The sequence below is a fragment of the Strongylocentrotus purpuratus genome, unplaced genomic scaffold (assembly GCF_000002235.5).
Source record: "Strongylocentrotus purpuratus isolate Spur 01 unplaced genomic scaffold, Spur_5.0 spur5_scaffold_3, whole genome shotgun sequence".
In the NCBI taxonomy this organism is placed as follows: Eukaryota; Metazoa; Echinodermata; class Echinoidea; order Camarodonta; family Strongylocentrotidae; genus Strongylocentrotus; species Strongylocentrotus purpuratus.
The window spans coordinates 37,905,729-37,923,459 of record NW_022145609.1 but is presented as its reverse complement, the minus strand read 5'-3'; positions in this window follow the sequence as shown (position 1 = coordinate 37,923,459).

Sequence of the window (17,731 nt, the reverse complement as noted above, 5' to 3'; positions counted from 1 at the left end):
ATGGATAAGGTTCAGGGGCTCACTAACTAACTTGTGAGCACTAATTTTTTTTTTTGGTCCTCGAAAATTTGAAAAATTGCACCCCCCCCCCCTTGAGCGCCAGGGGGGGGGGGGGGGTGGCCTATCTCCAAAAAAAGGTAAAATTAACCGTTAAAAAATGTAATCCGCCACTTAGTATATGGCATCATTGCTTTCTTTCTCCAGTTCTTCTATCCATCTCCAATATTCCACCAGAAATAACGTTTATCAAAATATGTTATGATAAAACCTAAGAGAGAGCGCAATTGATGGAATCGAGGGAGACCGTTTTTAAAGTATTCACCTGTGCCTGGGAGAGGAAAAAACGAACAGAATCACTGTGATCACCTTCCAATCAAACCATGCAAGGCCGCTCGTATCATTATCTTGTTTAAATCCAAATCCACCCCTCCCCATCCCTCCTCTTTCCCCTCCTAATATCCACTCTAAATATAGCTCCCTTTTCCATCCCGATCCCCTCCAATGCACCACGTATCACGAACACCATGTGGCACCACTATATATACCACCACAGTTGAGACAGCGCATTGGCAAACACAGGTAGGATACCCCAAAAAAGGAGAGAGAGAGAGAGAGAGAGAGAGAGGGGGATTACCCACCCCTCTGTTTGCGTCCTGACAAACCTGGTTCCTCGATCGATCCCTTCACCCTCTCATAATGATATACCCCGGTAGGGTCCATGATGTTAACTATAGTTTCATCTTGTTTACACTGCATGATTTAATTTTATTATACTTCATACTGCAAACTTGGTCGTCGCGTCAAACTTTGAAACATCCGAGCTCGCCATCCGATCCGATCCCTTGGTTTTATTTTCCGTATAACAATTCAAATAGGCCTACATACAAGAATACAATTTACAAATATTTTTTTTCCCATATTTTTCCCTCCACAGGGATTTTATTGATTTTCATTTGAAACAAATTAACAAATATATATTCAAGGTAATTTACATTTATAAAATAAATAAAACTTGGCTTGTCAAGATAAAAGTATAGTTGAACTGTTGAGTTAACAGAAAACTAATAAATCGATTATTCATTTCTGATATTCATGGAAAGAAAAAGAGAATACAGAAAAATATCATTTTATGTAAACAAATTCCTGAATTGTAACCATTACAAATATAATACAAATCAAGAAGTTGAAAGACATGACCTGTGATGGCTGTGTGTATATAATCAGGACCAGACCGAGTCGTGACTTGAGCTTTAACTTGAACTAAGAAAACGTAAATATTGACAACCCATGCTTAAAACAAAAATATCCATTAAAGCCACCGGAGCAGTATCAGGTCGGAATTTACGACCTATAGTTATATTTTGTCAAGTGTATAATTTAGTTCCAGAGATATTCATCTTTATATTGCCACACTGACTTGCACCAGAGACCTTTGGAGTAAATTGGCCGACATTTCCAGGGAGACGGGTAAAGACTTCGCAGAAAAGTTGAAAGACATGAATGTGAAGGAGTTCACTGCTTAGGACGTGGCAATGGGCGTGTCCACTGGAGTTCACTGCTTAGGGCGTGGTAATAGGCGTGTCCACTGGAGTTCACTGCTTAGGGCATGGCAATGGGCGTGTCCACTGGAGTTCACTGCTTAGGGCGTGGCAATAGGCGTGTCCACTGGAGTTCACTGCTTAGGGCGTGGCAATAGGCGTGTCCACTAGATTTTTTGGCGAAGATGGCTGCCTTTTCAGAACCGATAACCAGCGTCCAGATTGCAGAAGTGGCCTGAAAACTAAGATGACGATGTTTATGGTTTACACAATGGTCTCTCTAGTATGTAGGCCACCCCTACCCCCGTTAACAAAATAAATGAAATGTAATTTAAAAAATAATACAATGAATAAATAAATAATCATGTATATATATATTTCAAGTTCAAGTCTTGTTGTTTGAATTCGTAATTTCTTAGCTTTGCTTTAATTGCTGTTTATCTGTATACTATTAATGTAAAGTGACTTTGCAATATCAAGTCTATTATAAGATAGAGATAATTATGACCATATATACGAGTTTGGTAGATCATTGATTGTTTTATTGTTTTGTTGTTGTTGTTATTTTTTTAATACCATATTATTAATCTCGCTGAAATTTAGTATTGTAAACAGCCTTATTTATTGTCATCCCATGCTCTTGCACTGTCTCACGCGAGGTTGGATTTGGAATAGGGTCGTATTGTCGGGGTCATCTCGTGCACATAAAACATACATATATTATTTTACTACTTGAAAGAAAATACAAGTTGTAACAAGTATTACAGGTAATTTATTTATTTCTAATCCTGTATAATATCCTAGAAGAGACACGCAGTAGTACGTTAATTTCTGTAATTCCTAGTAATTGATATCTTTACTTTTGCACTCAATTTTCTATGTTACACTATAATTTTGAAATTTGTTGTCCAGTGTTAGAAAAAAGAAAGAATTGAGAATAATTTCCATTTGTTTGGATTTAAATCCACAAGAAAATAACTTCTATTCAATTTAATGAGTAAGAGCTGTGCACTCGCCCCCCCCCCCTTTTTTTTTTCACGTCCGCACGTTCAACTATAGTGATGTCCATCAGAGATGGACCCAAGAGCGAGCGCTACGCCACTGAGACTGTGAGGTCGGCTAAAGTTCAATGATTTAAGGCCTATTGTGATATGAACATTCCCATAACCTTAGCAGCCTGCATACCGGGTGGTGTGGAATACACATTGTCCTACGTGCAATAAGGAGTACATGTAGTTGCATGCATACGTCGTACACACACAATCGGGTTTCCTTATTGATAAAGTGTGTGTGTGTGTTTGTGTATGATACGTGTAGTTCGCAATTAATGACTGCATGTACGGTAAACGTGCTGGGCAGATCAGCCGTTTGTGTATACACTTCCTTATATCCACGTGTACGTTTGCAGTAATACTATATACATGCATGTTCAAGCCTTGTCGTGCATTTATTGTCATTTTGTTATTGGCCTTATATTTGATGCCTTATTTCATCATCCGCAGTTGAAGTGAATATCTACTTAGATTGAATTTGCAACAGTTAGACCTTATCTTCTGATACCGGATCGCAATCTAAGGGACATAAGACCTGGCTCAATTTCTGAGGAATATCGATCGCGGATTCACATAGTTTAGATCCTCAAATCATGCAGTCTAGCTCGCTCTCTCGACTAGTGCATTATTGAACGCACAATAAGGTTGTGTACAATTGTGACTCAAGTTGGCGTTGTGTTTTCCGTATAGCGTTGCATTGGCATTGGATCTTCTTTAGCTAGTTTTTATATTAGCTTTCAATATAAGGCTCAACGCACTGGCACTGCATTGTAGACGTCAACCAAAATCGTAACTGGCGATCATCACCCCCCCCCCCCGATTTTAATTAGCAAAACGGATAGGCTACACCAGACAGTTCCTTAATTGTCAAATCAGTCATCCTACAATGAAGAAGTCATCTTCAAAGAGCACCAAAGACCTGTCTAATCTTCCAGAGGCATGGCATCGGCATTACACGGACCAGGAGAGGCGGATCCTCGTTCAGCTCGTCCTAGATCGTATCGACATCATAGAGCAGAACATGAAGGACCAGTATACTTTAGAATGCAAGCAGAAGGCATGGACCGAGGTCGTCCAGCGATTCAACGCCGACGTGCGATGCAACCATCAGCGTGACATCAGGCAGATCAAGAAATTCTGGGACAACATCAAGACCAGGGCTAAGCGGATGGTGACGGACCAACGGCTTCAGAAGACCATGAGTGGCGAACTCTCGGCTGCGACGTCAGCGGCTCCGTTGTTGTCCGAAGATGGAACCGACTTGGACGCCCTGGCTGAAGACTCGATTGCAGAGAAGGTCATATACTTCATGAAATTTACTGCATGCCAACATCATATGACTCAGATGAGCAATAATTCCTTTGAAGGTGATGACGACGAGGAGGAAGAAAATATGCAATTTATACAGAATCAGGTAGGTTCAGTCACAGGTGTATTCATGTCATGACCATGGGCGTCAATCCGGGGGGAGGGGGACGGGGGACACGCCCCCCCCCACGAATGTTCAGTTCAAACATTAGTTTACGATGAAAATCCTTTCACCAACTGAAAAAAAATCAAATTAATCCCTTGTTTCTTCCAAACATTGTTCAATGGAAACGACAAATTCATTTATCTACCCCCTTGCATTCTTGTTCCTGTTAGTTGTTGTTTTCTTTTTAATTTGGCAAAAATTCTGCCCCCAATTAAGCCATCTATCCATCAATTAAAAAAAAAAATCTTCAACTTCTGAGGGGGCACACGTATACCCCTGCGTTATACTGTTTTCTTTTTAATTTGGCAAAAAGTATGCACCAAATCGAGCCATCCATCAATTTCAAACAAATCTTCAACTTCTGAGGGGGCACATCCCCCCTCAGACACCCTCTGCGTTCTTGTTCCTCGTTAATTGAACTTAAGACTGTTTTCTTTTTAATTTGGCAAAAAGTATGCCCCCAATCAAGCCATCTATCCATCCATTTCAAAAACAAAAATCTTCAACTTCTGAGGGGGGCGCACCCCCCTCAGACACCCCCTTTGTTCTACTGTTTTCTTTTTAATTTGGCAAAAATTCTGCCCCCAATTAAGCCATCTATCCATCAATTAAAAAAAAAATCTTCAACTTCTGAGGGGCACACGTATACCCCTGCGTTATACTGTTTTCTTTTTAATTTGGCAAAAAGTATGCACCAAATCGAGCCATCCATCAATTTCAAACAAATCTTCAACTTCTGAGGGGGGCACATCCCCCCTCAGACACCCTCTGCGTTCTTGTTCCTCGTTAATTGAACTTAAGACTGTTTTCTTTTTAATTTGGCAAAAAGTATGCCCCCAATCAAGCCATCTATCCATCCATTTCAAAAACAAAAATCTTCAACTTCTGAGGGGGGCACACCCCCCTCAGACACCCCCTTTGTTCTACTGTTTTCTTTTTAATTTGGCAAAAAGTATGCCCAAAATCAAGCCATCTATCCATCCATTTCAAAAACCAAAATCTTCAACTTCTGAGGGGGGCACACCCCCCTCAGACACCCCCTTTGTTCTACTGTTTTCTTTTTAATTTGGCAAAAAGTATGCCCAAAATCAAGCCATCTATCCATCAATCTAAAAGAAAAACTTTAACTTCTGAGGGAGGCACATCCCCCCCCCCCCCCTCAGACACCACCTTCGTTCTACTGTTTTCTTTTTAATTAGGCAACAAGTATGCACCAAAGCCAGCCATTTAAGCATCAATTTAAAAAAACTTTAACTTCTGAGGGGGCACATCCCCTCAGACACCCCCCCCCCCCCTGCGTGGCGCACCCATTCGCCCCCTAACAAAATAACCTGGCGCCGCCCTGTTTGAACTTGTGTCCCCCCTCCCCACTGTCTAATTTGGATTGACGCCCATGGTCATGATGTATTGGAATGGGAGGTTTCTACCCCATCCTCCCCCAGAAAAAAAAAAGGGGGGGGGTGTGTGAACATTTTCGGTGTTAATTTTCTGGACAAAAACAAGCACTTTTTTTGCAAAAAAAAGTATTTGTGTGTGTATTATTTTTGTTGTTGCTTTGCTTTGCTTTCTTTTTAAAGGAGAAAGACTAAATTCCTCGGAAAAAAAGTCAAATGAGCTTGATAACAAATTGGCCTTAACCCTTTGTCTTTTATGTTTGTTGTCGTTACAGAGTATGAATCGATGGTTAGGTCGGAAGGAGATGTGATTGTATGCGATGATGAGCCACAGTCAGGTCCACCAGCACCAAAGCGTTACGTTCTCGAATCTCGATCCTTCAGAGATCCTCCACTTCCCTTCCCGGGCCCGGCGGCCGAAACTTCCGAGTTCATGGGTACGGGAGGCTACATGGAGCAAAGTAGGGACTCCTCGAGCAGCATACAGGTCACGGCATCCAGTCAGCACGAAGTGGCGCAACCATCCTTTTCTGGACACCAACATTCTACCTCAGCGCCGGCCAACGGTACCGCATCACGCGTAACTATGGCAACAAATTCCGTGACCACGCCCAGTTACGATGGCGGTTGGGTTGTGGAAAATTCGGTGAACTCGAATGGAAGCAGGTCGGGTCCTTCTGCTACTGCTGCCGCAAAGAGCTCGCCTAGAGGGAATCGTCAGACCATCAAAAGATTGAGGAAAGAGGAGTATGAGTTGAGAATCAGGAAACTTCGGTTAGATGTGAAGTATGCCCGCATCGAGCATGATGAGCGATTAATGGTCATACGGGCCCAACGAGAACTGCTTGACTCTCTGAAACCGAATCCTTTAAGTATTATCAGTTCACTTTTTAAATGATTTAACTTTGGGGAAAGACGATCACTGCAGTTTACACCAACGAACCAAATAAAAATGGACTTGTATTAGACACGAATTAGGATTTCACGGACATTGTAAAATCACAGCTCATACTTATCTGTTAAAAGATTATGAAACATATTATTATTGTTTCGTCATCTTTGGAGTACTTGACTACTGAAATTTGCATTCAACATGTCTGACCATGTGGTGAGTAGTAATGCCAATGTTCGTTTTTGTTTAAAGTGTTGCGATTGGTCCAAATCAATCGCATGTCCTCCAATCAATCGCAAGTTTGCAGGCTCCTATCTTTTATAAAATTATGCATAGTAGCAATTAATATAAACTCTTTATAAGACGGGGCCCAGCTCAATTTGTTAGACATGATTTGTATGTCTTCGATCTTTACTAATCTAATTACAACTGTAAATGCATTGCGGTAGTTTAATTTATTTTTTACGTCTATATTCTCTATGTTGCGTCGGTGCTTTGAGTCATTTGACAATATGATATTCTAAAGACTCAATTGGCCGCGAATTCACAAACTTTGTAAGGAGGTTTGTCGACAAACCTAGGTTTGTGTGCGTCATATGACGCGTTTCGATGTGTTACAAACCAAGGTTCAGACAAACTGAAACGCGTCATGACGCACACAAACCTCCTTTGTGAATTCGCGCCATTGAGTGTGTCTATGGGGATTAAATGGATTCGACAATGGAATCATCAAGAAGATAAAAAGCGGTCTAAAGCAAAATCTCAAGAAAATGTTAATATGTGATAGACAACTTGTTTCATATTGTTACAGAGAAATCAAAACGTAGTTGTTCATAATTATATATATTTGTTTGTATACATGTATATACAAACCTTTGTATAACATGGCTGTCTTCAATGCGATTTCATCACTGATTGCATCACACCATGATGATGAAATATATTAAGTCAACTTCAGGAGCCCCCCCCCCCCCAAAAAAAATAAAAAAATCAAGCCTCCCAACAATTCTTTTTCGAGAGACACATGTAGAAAATAAACGCAAGAACCCCCAAAATGCCCCAGAGCCCCCCCCCCCTCCGCCCTCCCTTATAAACCTCAGTCGTATAATTTGTGGATATTTAGGTGTCCGAATAAACGATCATACAATTTCAATTCTTATGTACCTCTGTCTATTTCTTTTCCCTACTTTCTGTCTTTGTGAAAGGTTACCTTACGTGCAAATGGACAAACTGAAGAAAAGCCATCAAAAGTTGATCAAACATTACAATATTGATAATAATTGAATGAATAAACTGGGCTCTTGGAGAGACCGTTCAGCTGTCATAGGTTCCATGACAGATAACGTGGTACTGTCATATTGGCTCGGTGGATTTTGTGACGGCCATCCATTATTTCGTCAAGATCACTAAATTCACCCTGAGGGCAGTTTCGATTTTTTGTTATTTGGTTCCTATATATTGTTATTGATTAATTTATATAATTCACCATCACCAATAAAGTTAGATACAGTGTTAAATAAGGACCGCTATTCATAACGTGAGATGAGGTGCATAGCGACCCTCTTCTTGTATTATGAATAGGGACCCCTACGAATAACGACCCCGATTGTGTACTTTAAACATCGTCCCTCTTCTAATATTATGAATAGCGACCTTCTTCTAATGAAAAGCGACCCTCTCCTTCGATCATGAATAGCGGTCAATATGAATAATGGCCCTTTTTTCAAATTATGAAAAATGGCCCTTTTTTCAAAATTATGAAAAAGTATAGATAATGTTGACTGCTATGAGAGGCATCGCTGTTTCAATAGGCTCTCGGGGACCTTACAACCTGATATGACGAGGGATCCAGGGGCGGCGATTTCTTTTCATGACCGGGGAGGGGTCTAATGTATTAACTATTAGGTGGGGCAAAGCGAGCGAAGCAAGTGGAACGTAAATTGGTGTAGGGTCCACGGGCGTAGCCCCATGAAGCTCAGGGGTTTTAGGCATTTAATAACGGTCAGATGAGCATCCAGTGGCCCGCCTTAGGCCCCCTTGTAGGTCCAGGGGCAGAGCCCCCGGAAGCTCAGGGGTTTTAGGCATTTAATTACGGTCGGATAAGTACATATTGATACCTTATTTTTGACACTGGCATGCTTGTCACTAATTGGAATGAGGGGGCGTAGCCCCCAGAATCTGAGGGGTTTTAGGCATTAAGTTACGATCAGATGAGCATCCAGGGGCTGCCTTAGGGCCCTTGGTGGGGTCCAGTCGGCAGAGCCCCCGGAAGCTCAGGTTTTTTTTAGGCATTTAATTACGGTCAGATGAGAATCCAGGGGCCCGCCGTAGGGCCCTGATGGGGTCCAGGGGCGGAGCCCCCATAAGCCTAGGGTTTTTAGACATTTAATTACGGTCAGATGAGCAACCATGGACCCGCCTTAGGGCCCTTGGTGGCAGGCACGTAGCCACGGGGGGGGGGGGGGGGGGGGGACGTGTCCCCCAAAAATTTCCAAGATTGAACTTTTTTAGACCCCTTTTTTTTTTACCTCGATCGATTACTGTGCCCCACCCCCCCCCCAAACATCAAAATCTGGCTACGTGTCTGCTTGGTGGGGTCCCAGGGGTAGAGCCCCCGGAAGCTCAGGGAAATACCATGCCATTTCAGCAACATTTGTAAATCACTGGTATCGAATCAGGAAAAAAACACGTTTGAATTTTATTAGGGGGGCAACTGCCCCCAGCCCCCATCACTACGCCAGTGCGATGGAGCATAGTGAACGAGAGGGTGAACGTGGCGGAAGTGACTGACCCCTCACAGTTTTTTGAAGTGTTTGTGGTATTAAAAAACTACATGCCTTAGCAAAACTATCGTATAAAAACAAGCAATATAATTTTTTCACACTTCACTTTTCTACAATATTTACTTGTACACTTTGAAGGATATTATATGCGAGGGAGCGAGAAGATTTTTGCATTTCATTTTTCTAAACCCCGCTCTCTTGGGCCCTTAATAGCCTTAAGTTTGTTGCAGTCTTTAGTCAGTATTTGCTATACATTTTTTCAAATTTTCCAGGGGGGACGATCCCCCTAAAAAAGTTAAATAAATGTATAATTGACACTGAAATCTTGCCGGTAATTTAATAAATGTGAAACTGGTGACTGGCCTCCGAAATTCCCCGCAGTGGAAGAGCGGCTCGGAGTATGGAACTTCAAAGCCAAGTGCAATGTAACGCATCCCATTGATGCGCTTTACAGAACTCACGCATGACTTGTGTTTGAACAAATTACAAGACTTTCCACTCCTTCTATATCACCTCCCTGCCCTCAACCCTAACCCTAACCTTTATTGTCAGAGCACCGAATACTCAAGCATCCGTCCTGCACTTTTCATGTAGGCCTACATTTAGAAAGTGGCATCCGTGTACTAGACGATGCATGTGGCCAGGGGCGGCGATTTCTTTTCATGACCGGGGGGGGGGGGGGGGGGGGGGGGGGATCCGAAACATCACCGCTCTTACATGTTATAGCAGGCCCCGCGGAAAGTTTTTCTTAGTGGGAGGGGGGGGGGGCTGAAGTATTTACGATCAGATAGGGCAAAGCAAGTGGAGCGTAAATTGGCGTGGGGTCCTGGTGCAAAGCCCCGACGGGGGTCAGATTTTTAGGTATTTAATGAGGGTCATATGAGCATATTTTGATACCTTATTTGTGACACTTGCATGCAGGTCACAAATCGGAGTGGGGTCCAGGGGGGCGAAGCCCCCAGAAGCTCAGCGCTTTTAGGCATTAAATTACGATCAGATGATCATCCAATGGCCGCCTTAGAGCCCTTGGTGGGGTGTAGGGGCGGATTCCCCGGAAGCTCAGGGTTTTAGGCCTTTGAACATGGTTAGATGAGCTTCCAGTGGCCCGCTTAGGGCCCTGGTGGGGTCCAGGGGGCGGAGCCCACGGAAGCTCAGGTGTTTTAGGCATTTAATTATGGTCAGCTGATCAACCAGGGGGCCTTAGGGCCCTTTGTGGGGCTAAGAGGGCAAAGCCCAGGAAGCTCAGAGAAAATCATGCCATTTCAGCAACATTTGTAAATTAGTCACTGGTATCGAATTAGAAATAAACTACGTTTGAATTTTATTGGGGGGGGGGGGGGGGGGGGTGGGGGTAATGCCCCAAGCCTGAGTGAGTGAGCATAGTGAACGAGAGGGTGAAGGTGACGAAAGTGACTACTCCCTCACAGGTTTTGTTGTATTACAAAATTATATTCCTTAGATAAACTTTAGTATGAAAAGAAACAATATACTTTTTTCACACTTTACTTTCTACAATATTTACTTGAACATTTTAAAAGATATTATGCGAGGGAGCATAGCTCCCGAGCCAGAAGTTTTTACATTTTTATGTCTAAACGCTTAATTTTTAAGTCTAAACGCTGCACTTTTGGACCCTCCAAAGCCTAATAGTGTGTTGCAGTCTTTAGTCAGTATTTGCTGTACATTATTTGTTTGCAATAGAAAAATTGAGGGGGACGTGTCCCCCCGTCCCCCCGGGATCGCCGCCCCTGCATGTGGTAATGGTGTCTCGACCATGTTCATGGCTAATATCCTGGGAGCACTTTCATGGGACTTTCATAGGGCTCGATCTCGACACCGTCGCCATTGACGGAGCGAAACAAGAACCAGCTCGGTCCGAGCTCAGCAACGTCGAGTTCAGGTGCCACTCGGCCCTGGAGTTGCCCGCGTGGAGTGGACCAAGGCGTACGATTTTCTGTTCATTTACATGGCGGTTCACAACTCGTACAAACCCGAGTAGTTTCTGCTGGAAGGCTGAGGGCTCATACCGGGGGCGAAGGTAACACGCTTTTCATCTTTACATTCAAACTTAAATATTGATTTTTTAAAGAAAGAATAAAATGTTTTGAATCGAGATCAATAAGGCAAAACGGGTAATCTTTCTATCTTTCCTTGCGTTATTTTCAGTTATTGAAAAATTGGCTTCTAATAGTTTCCTAAACTATATTTCCCCTGAAAACCGTTATTTATGTTGTCTATATTAGTTCATATTAAATTACCCCCTCCCCTGCCAGGGAATGATACCAGTGCCCCCTCCATCATTAGCAGGACGAATCAATTATTTTGGAAATATAACTGTGCTTACTAGTAATAGTAAGAGTATAGTAGTAGTAGTAGTAGTAGTATTAGTAGTAGTAATCAGGAGCGGCGGAGCGAATGCCAAAGTGGGGGGGGGGGGGGGGGCACCAACCAAAAAAGGAAACATTTTAAGATTTGTGAGGTTGCAGTGCAAAAATTACATTTTTTAAAGAGGAAAAAACCCAATCCTGATGGGGTTATAAGCACATTCACATAACGGAAGACTGAAAAGGCCTTTGATATTCAACATAATTATATTATCATACTTTGGATATCATACCTTGGAAGTAGGCATAGAGTTAAACTTATTTGCCCCTCGGTGTCCGTTAGTTGGTTACTGTTGAATAGTTCATTCGTTCATTCATAAATGCGAGTGAGTGTAGCGAGCAAGCTTTTGGGGAACTTGTTCTAAGTCGCTTCAAATAATTATTAGGGGCACGTTTCATGATGAGAGGAAAAGGGGACACTTATAGAAAGGGACAAGACACCTATCAAAAAAGAAAAGCAGCACGTGTCAAAGTACAAAGGGTAATTATCACAGGTGGAAAGGGGGCACTTCTTATACCTAAAAAGAGGCACTCGCGAAGGATATAAAAAAGGCACTTGTGCGAGTGGTAAATGAGCATTTATCCACGGAAATGGGGCACCCATCAGATTGTGATAGGGGCATTTATAAGAGATGAAAAGGGGCATTTTATGAAAAGGGGATAGGTCCATTATTGGAAAGGAAAAGGGACACGTATCTTTGTTAAAATGGAAATTATCAGAGGTTATAATTATCGCATCTGAAAAGGGGCACTGACCGGATATGAAAGGGGGTACTTAAAATAAAGGAAAATGTGCATTAGTTGAAAAAAAAGCACCGAACAGATTTGAGGGGGCCTTAATCTCTTATCAAAAAGAAAAAGGGGCACATGTTAAAATTAACGGGGCACTTATCAAAGATGAAAAGGGGTAATTGTGAGAAGGGGAAGGGGCACTTATGAGAATGAAAAGGGACACTTTTCATAGGTAAAAATGATCATTTTTGAGAAGGGGAAAGAGCTCTTTTTGTTAACAGGGCACTTATCATAAGGAAAAGGAGCACTTGTGAAAATAAAAGGTACGCTTATCGGAGTTTAAAAAAACGGTAGTTATTAAGGGGAAGAGGGCACTTCTTACAAAGGAAAAGGAGCACTTGTAAAAGTAAAGGGGCACCTCTCAAATCTAAATAGGGGAATCAGAGGTGAAGGGGGCACTTATTAAAAGTGAAAAAAGGCACTTCTCGTACCTGAAAAGGGGCACTTACTAGAGATTAAAAAGGGCACTTATGAGAATGGAAAATGGAAACTTGTTGAAATTAAAATGGGCACTTTTCCTATGTAAAAAGGGGCAATTTTAGGGTACTTGAAAAATAGGGGGTTGTACTCCCTCCCCCTGGAGCGCCGCCTCTGTTTCTGTAACATATTATTATAAATTTAAATTATTATCCGAATTATCTGGAGAAAGTGCAGGAGTCCACAATCATAAGCGATACTTTATTAGGATGGCGCCCTCAAAAGAAAAATCTAAACGTGAAATTTAAAATGAAAATGTGTTCATACGTCTTTGTGTATGAATTTTTGAGTGTATTGTGTGTGCTTTTGTAAAGCGAATGTTAAATGTGCGCGTAGCTCTTGTTGGATGGTGGAGTGGAAACAAAATTTACATGGATTTCTTACTTTCGTACATTTCATTTACCTAAGAACAAATGAAAAAGTTAATCATCTTAAAATATAATTGTTTTGCAGTTTACGGAATGAAATGAAATGAAAGGCCCTAAAGAAAAATGTACATCGTCTTTTGTAATTGAACTGAAGTGAATCAATATCTGGAGTATCCAGAAACTTTGTTCTTTTCCCTATGGAATAGAATATGATTTACAGATAAGATATCGCGTGGAATATTCCGTCTTCCCTCTCGCCACCCCCTCTCTCTCTCTCTCTCTCTCTCTCTCTCTCACACACACACACACACACACGCGCACGCACACGCACACCCCTTTCACTCTTCCTCTCCTTCACACTCTTTCTCTCTCCGTTTCCTTTGCGCTCTCTTCCTCTCCCTCCCATTATCTCTCTCTCTCTCTCTTCATCTATCTGTTTCTACTTTCTCGTTCTCCCTTAATTCCTTCCTTCTCTCTTTTCTTCCCCTTTCTTTGTCCTTCACTCTTTTCCCCCTTCCTATAAATTGATTGATCATCGTGTCCATGGACACCATAAAGACTGGGTCATGAAACACCAGTAAGTATAAAACAACACGTTTATTTTCCTGAACTGCCTTACTGCCATAAAAGTCACGCAGAATCATTAAAAACGTTCATTACAGGTTTGTTATCATGAAATTTTAATAGATATACTAACACGAATGAATATTTATTTCATTCCTTATTAGGTAATACATTCAATTCTTCGAATCAAATTGGTGCTTTATTGAGATTCGTTTTGGGGTAATTATATAGTAAATTCAGATTACCATATCAATCATTCGTCACTCAGACTGATTTAATATTTTGCTGAAATGATAATGATTCAAATATCATAAGACGAACAATATATCTTTGTGATCAGCTTAAAATGATCACAAATCACCTTTATTCAATAAATTGTTAAGTCCGTGAGCTATAGAAAAAGATTAAGTGTCCAATACTGATTCAAACATTTAAATATCCAAACACACACGTCTAATACGAATCCAAAACAATGAGCTATTCCAATCTAATGAAATTAACATGATATAAAATTCGTGAATTGGGTAAAGCGCACATGATTGTAAATGGTCTAATAACACCCATATGAAATAGGCCTATAGATAAGGCCTATTTCATTCCCCCCCCCCTCCCCCTTTAATATGATAACGTTCTGAAATAATCATAAGCTGCATAAGCCCTCAAATCATCGTCATTGAACACAATCAGAAGAAAGAAGTATCACAAAGTTGGTATAAACCATCATTTTCAACCACCCCCCCCCCCCGTAATAACGATGGTGGTACATGTATAACACTATCAACCCATTAAACCTAAGAAAAAAGACAAATCAGATTACGAATACAACAGGAAAGAGGTTATACAAAAATTGCACTTATTTAGCACATATCATGTATAACACAAGTCAGGTCAATGCTATCTTTTAACAGAGAGAGAGAGAGAGAGAGAGAGAGAAAGTACACTCATGGACCTCTTCATAATCTTCAATATTCTCTAATACAAACAGCACCAAAAGTTAACAGAGTAACACATTATTTACAATTTACTCCAATATGGGATACTCCAAGATTCTGTCCGATACGTTACCGCCCGCATTAAAGATCTCAATAACCTGTTAGTCCTACTAGAGCTTGAATCAGACAAAACATCAAATACATCGATTATTATGTTCACAATCAATTCCATAAATTTCTTTCAATTAAAACTTAGTAACGCATGGGACATACCTTATAATTACCCATACAAATATTAGAAGGCTCTGCGGTTTATGTTGAAAGTACTTTGTAAAACAATTTTTAGTATAAAAAGCACTGTGACGTTTCAGACAAAAGATAAACGTCTAGAAACTAAAAAGTGTGTTGAAGAACTTTATTTGTTTGCATTTCTTTGCTGTAAAAGTAAGTTTAGTTTAGAGATCCCTTATTTAATCACCATAATCATGATAATAAAATAAAAATAAAAACTTGCTATAATCATGAAAATCAGCTTTAAAAGCTGTTTTTTCAGCAAGGCCATGAAATACATTTTTATATTTACATATAAATAGAAATTGGGAAAATTACCCCAAAACCCAGACCCAGTCTTTGCGATGTATATGTATACATATATATATATATATATAGAGAGAGAGAGAGAGAGAGAGAGAGAGAGAGAGAGAGAGGGGGGGGGGCAGAGGGAGAGAGAGAGAGAGAGAACTATACGGTTGTTACGTTTTATATGAACAAAATCTAGATGGATATACGTATCCACCCTCTCCTCGATTTAAAATAGTTCATTTGACATTGGAAAGACGAGAGAGACAGTATAACAAAAGAACGGTAAAATAAGATCTCAACATTACTGGTCCTCATATAGGCCTATTCCGCGCTGTTTTATCAAAACCAAACTGGGGGTGTTTCACAAAACTTGTCATCAGTGACAAATGACAGTTTTTGTTATAAGCTACTGAAATCCTTGCTTCTGATTGGTTATCAACAGATTTCTCACTGATTTTTGTAATTTATCATTGAAAAAAGGCTTTGTGAAACTGGTCCCTGATCACTGATATTCCACATTAGTGACTGCAGAAATATACGTTTAGTCGGTTCGTCATAACATGAGTAGCCTACTAGAGGTCCATGTAATCGTTACATGCATTACATACATTACACGTCAAAATGATACCAATTTAAAAATACTCAGCTCGAGATCTCTATAATGCTTATGAAATAATATAGTAAATAGGTACATATACATTTTCATCATAACGTAATAGTCAAACCAGCCCTGAATATATTCAAAGCTGTTTTCACATCTTGTTTACAATCCAGTTCGAATGAAATTACCATCGCAGAATCTAAGCTGTTGGGGTCGCTCGTGCAAGAAGATCATTCGTTTCATTCAGTATCCTACTTCTAATTTTTGTCTCTTATTGATGGAGATTGTTGGTAATAAATTCAATTTGCTTCAATTACATTTTCAGGACAGGAATTACTTAACGCCTGAATTGATCACTTTTTCTTCTTTAAATTGGCTACACTGATATTTTTCTTGTATGTTACTCAGTTCTTATTAAAAGTCATGTGTCAAAAATATGGATAGTTACTACCTCGAAACGTTGAAAAAAATTGCCACTTTGCAACCGGAAATAGTAGTTTTAAACATTTCAACCTCTTGCCAACTCAAAGATATAAGATCATCGTGTTTGAAACTCCCGTGGCTAAACACAATATACTATAATAACATTACTAAATGGACGGAGTGTGCATGTGCAGCAACTTTGTCTACACATTCCTGTACAATATTACAATGGCTCTGAATTGAAAGATATCGAGCTAAACCATAAACCATGAGAAAAGTGAACGCTACCATGCAAGAAAATTGCATCGTCAAAGTTTAGTATGTCAAATTGTCTCTCTTTGGTGATAAACCACGGTATTTTTGAGTGGTTTCAGCACAGTTAATTTATAGTCACTTTATGACCTGATGGACAAAAATAGAAATATAAAAGTTAGATAAAATTGAAATGGTTGTACATGTTATTTCAATGAAAGACATTACTATATACGCAAGGCATTTTCTACTAGAGAAAGACACATCAAAACTCTACAATTCAATGCATTGTATAAAAATGAATTAAAATGTATTCACCTTTACCATCGATATTATATATTTTTCATATTAATAACCATCAATGCCCTTCTTCCACGAAAATACATTCATTTGGTACCCCATCATTATTTTAGCAAGAATCGGCCCTATAACCGACATAGGAACATGGAACATTAAACAAGGCAAGTCAAGGTAAATGTTCATTTGCTACCACATATACCACGAATAATGGAAACAACACCAATTGACATCAAAAGTGTCATTATCCTTGATTAAAAAAAAAAATCTTTTATCTTATTTCAGTCTGATCCAAGATTCAGTGTGGCTTTAGACTCATAGTTTAATCAGCAAAACTAGTCCCGTTAAATGTAGTCAGTAACATATATGGGACAACATACCTTACACAGACTTGCCATATTGTACAATGCAACATATCAAGAACCAAATGTGTACCTCCGCATTTTGCAGAAGACCTGATCAAAAACACAATAAGGCATATGTTTCTTCATTTCTTTGGCCTCAATGAAATAGGAAACCGCTTTTAAAAAGACGTTTACATATAAAAAATAATAAATGAAAATAATAGTTATTACGTTATTTGGGGTATGATATTACACCAAGTTGCATGTACAAGTATGTATACTTATGACCGAACTAATAATGAGATGCATATAGAATAGTTTCAGACAAAGAATATGAACTTCTGATTCCACCATACACTCATTGCAGTTCGTCTTGCACCTGTATATTAGTTTTCACAAAAGAAACCTCCAGAATAAATATTGATGACGTAGAATGCTTGACGCATTACGTCACATACGTCAGTAATCTAATCCGTCAAAATACGGGACGGATGCCTCATATGACGTAGGCCGTAATTGTTGCACAAGTGGCGTCATTTCAATTGATTACGCTATTCAAGCACACGAAGAAAATATTGTATG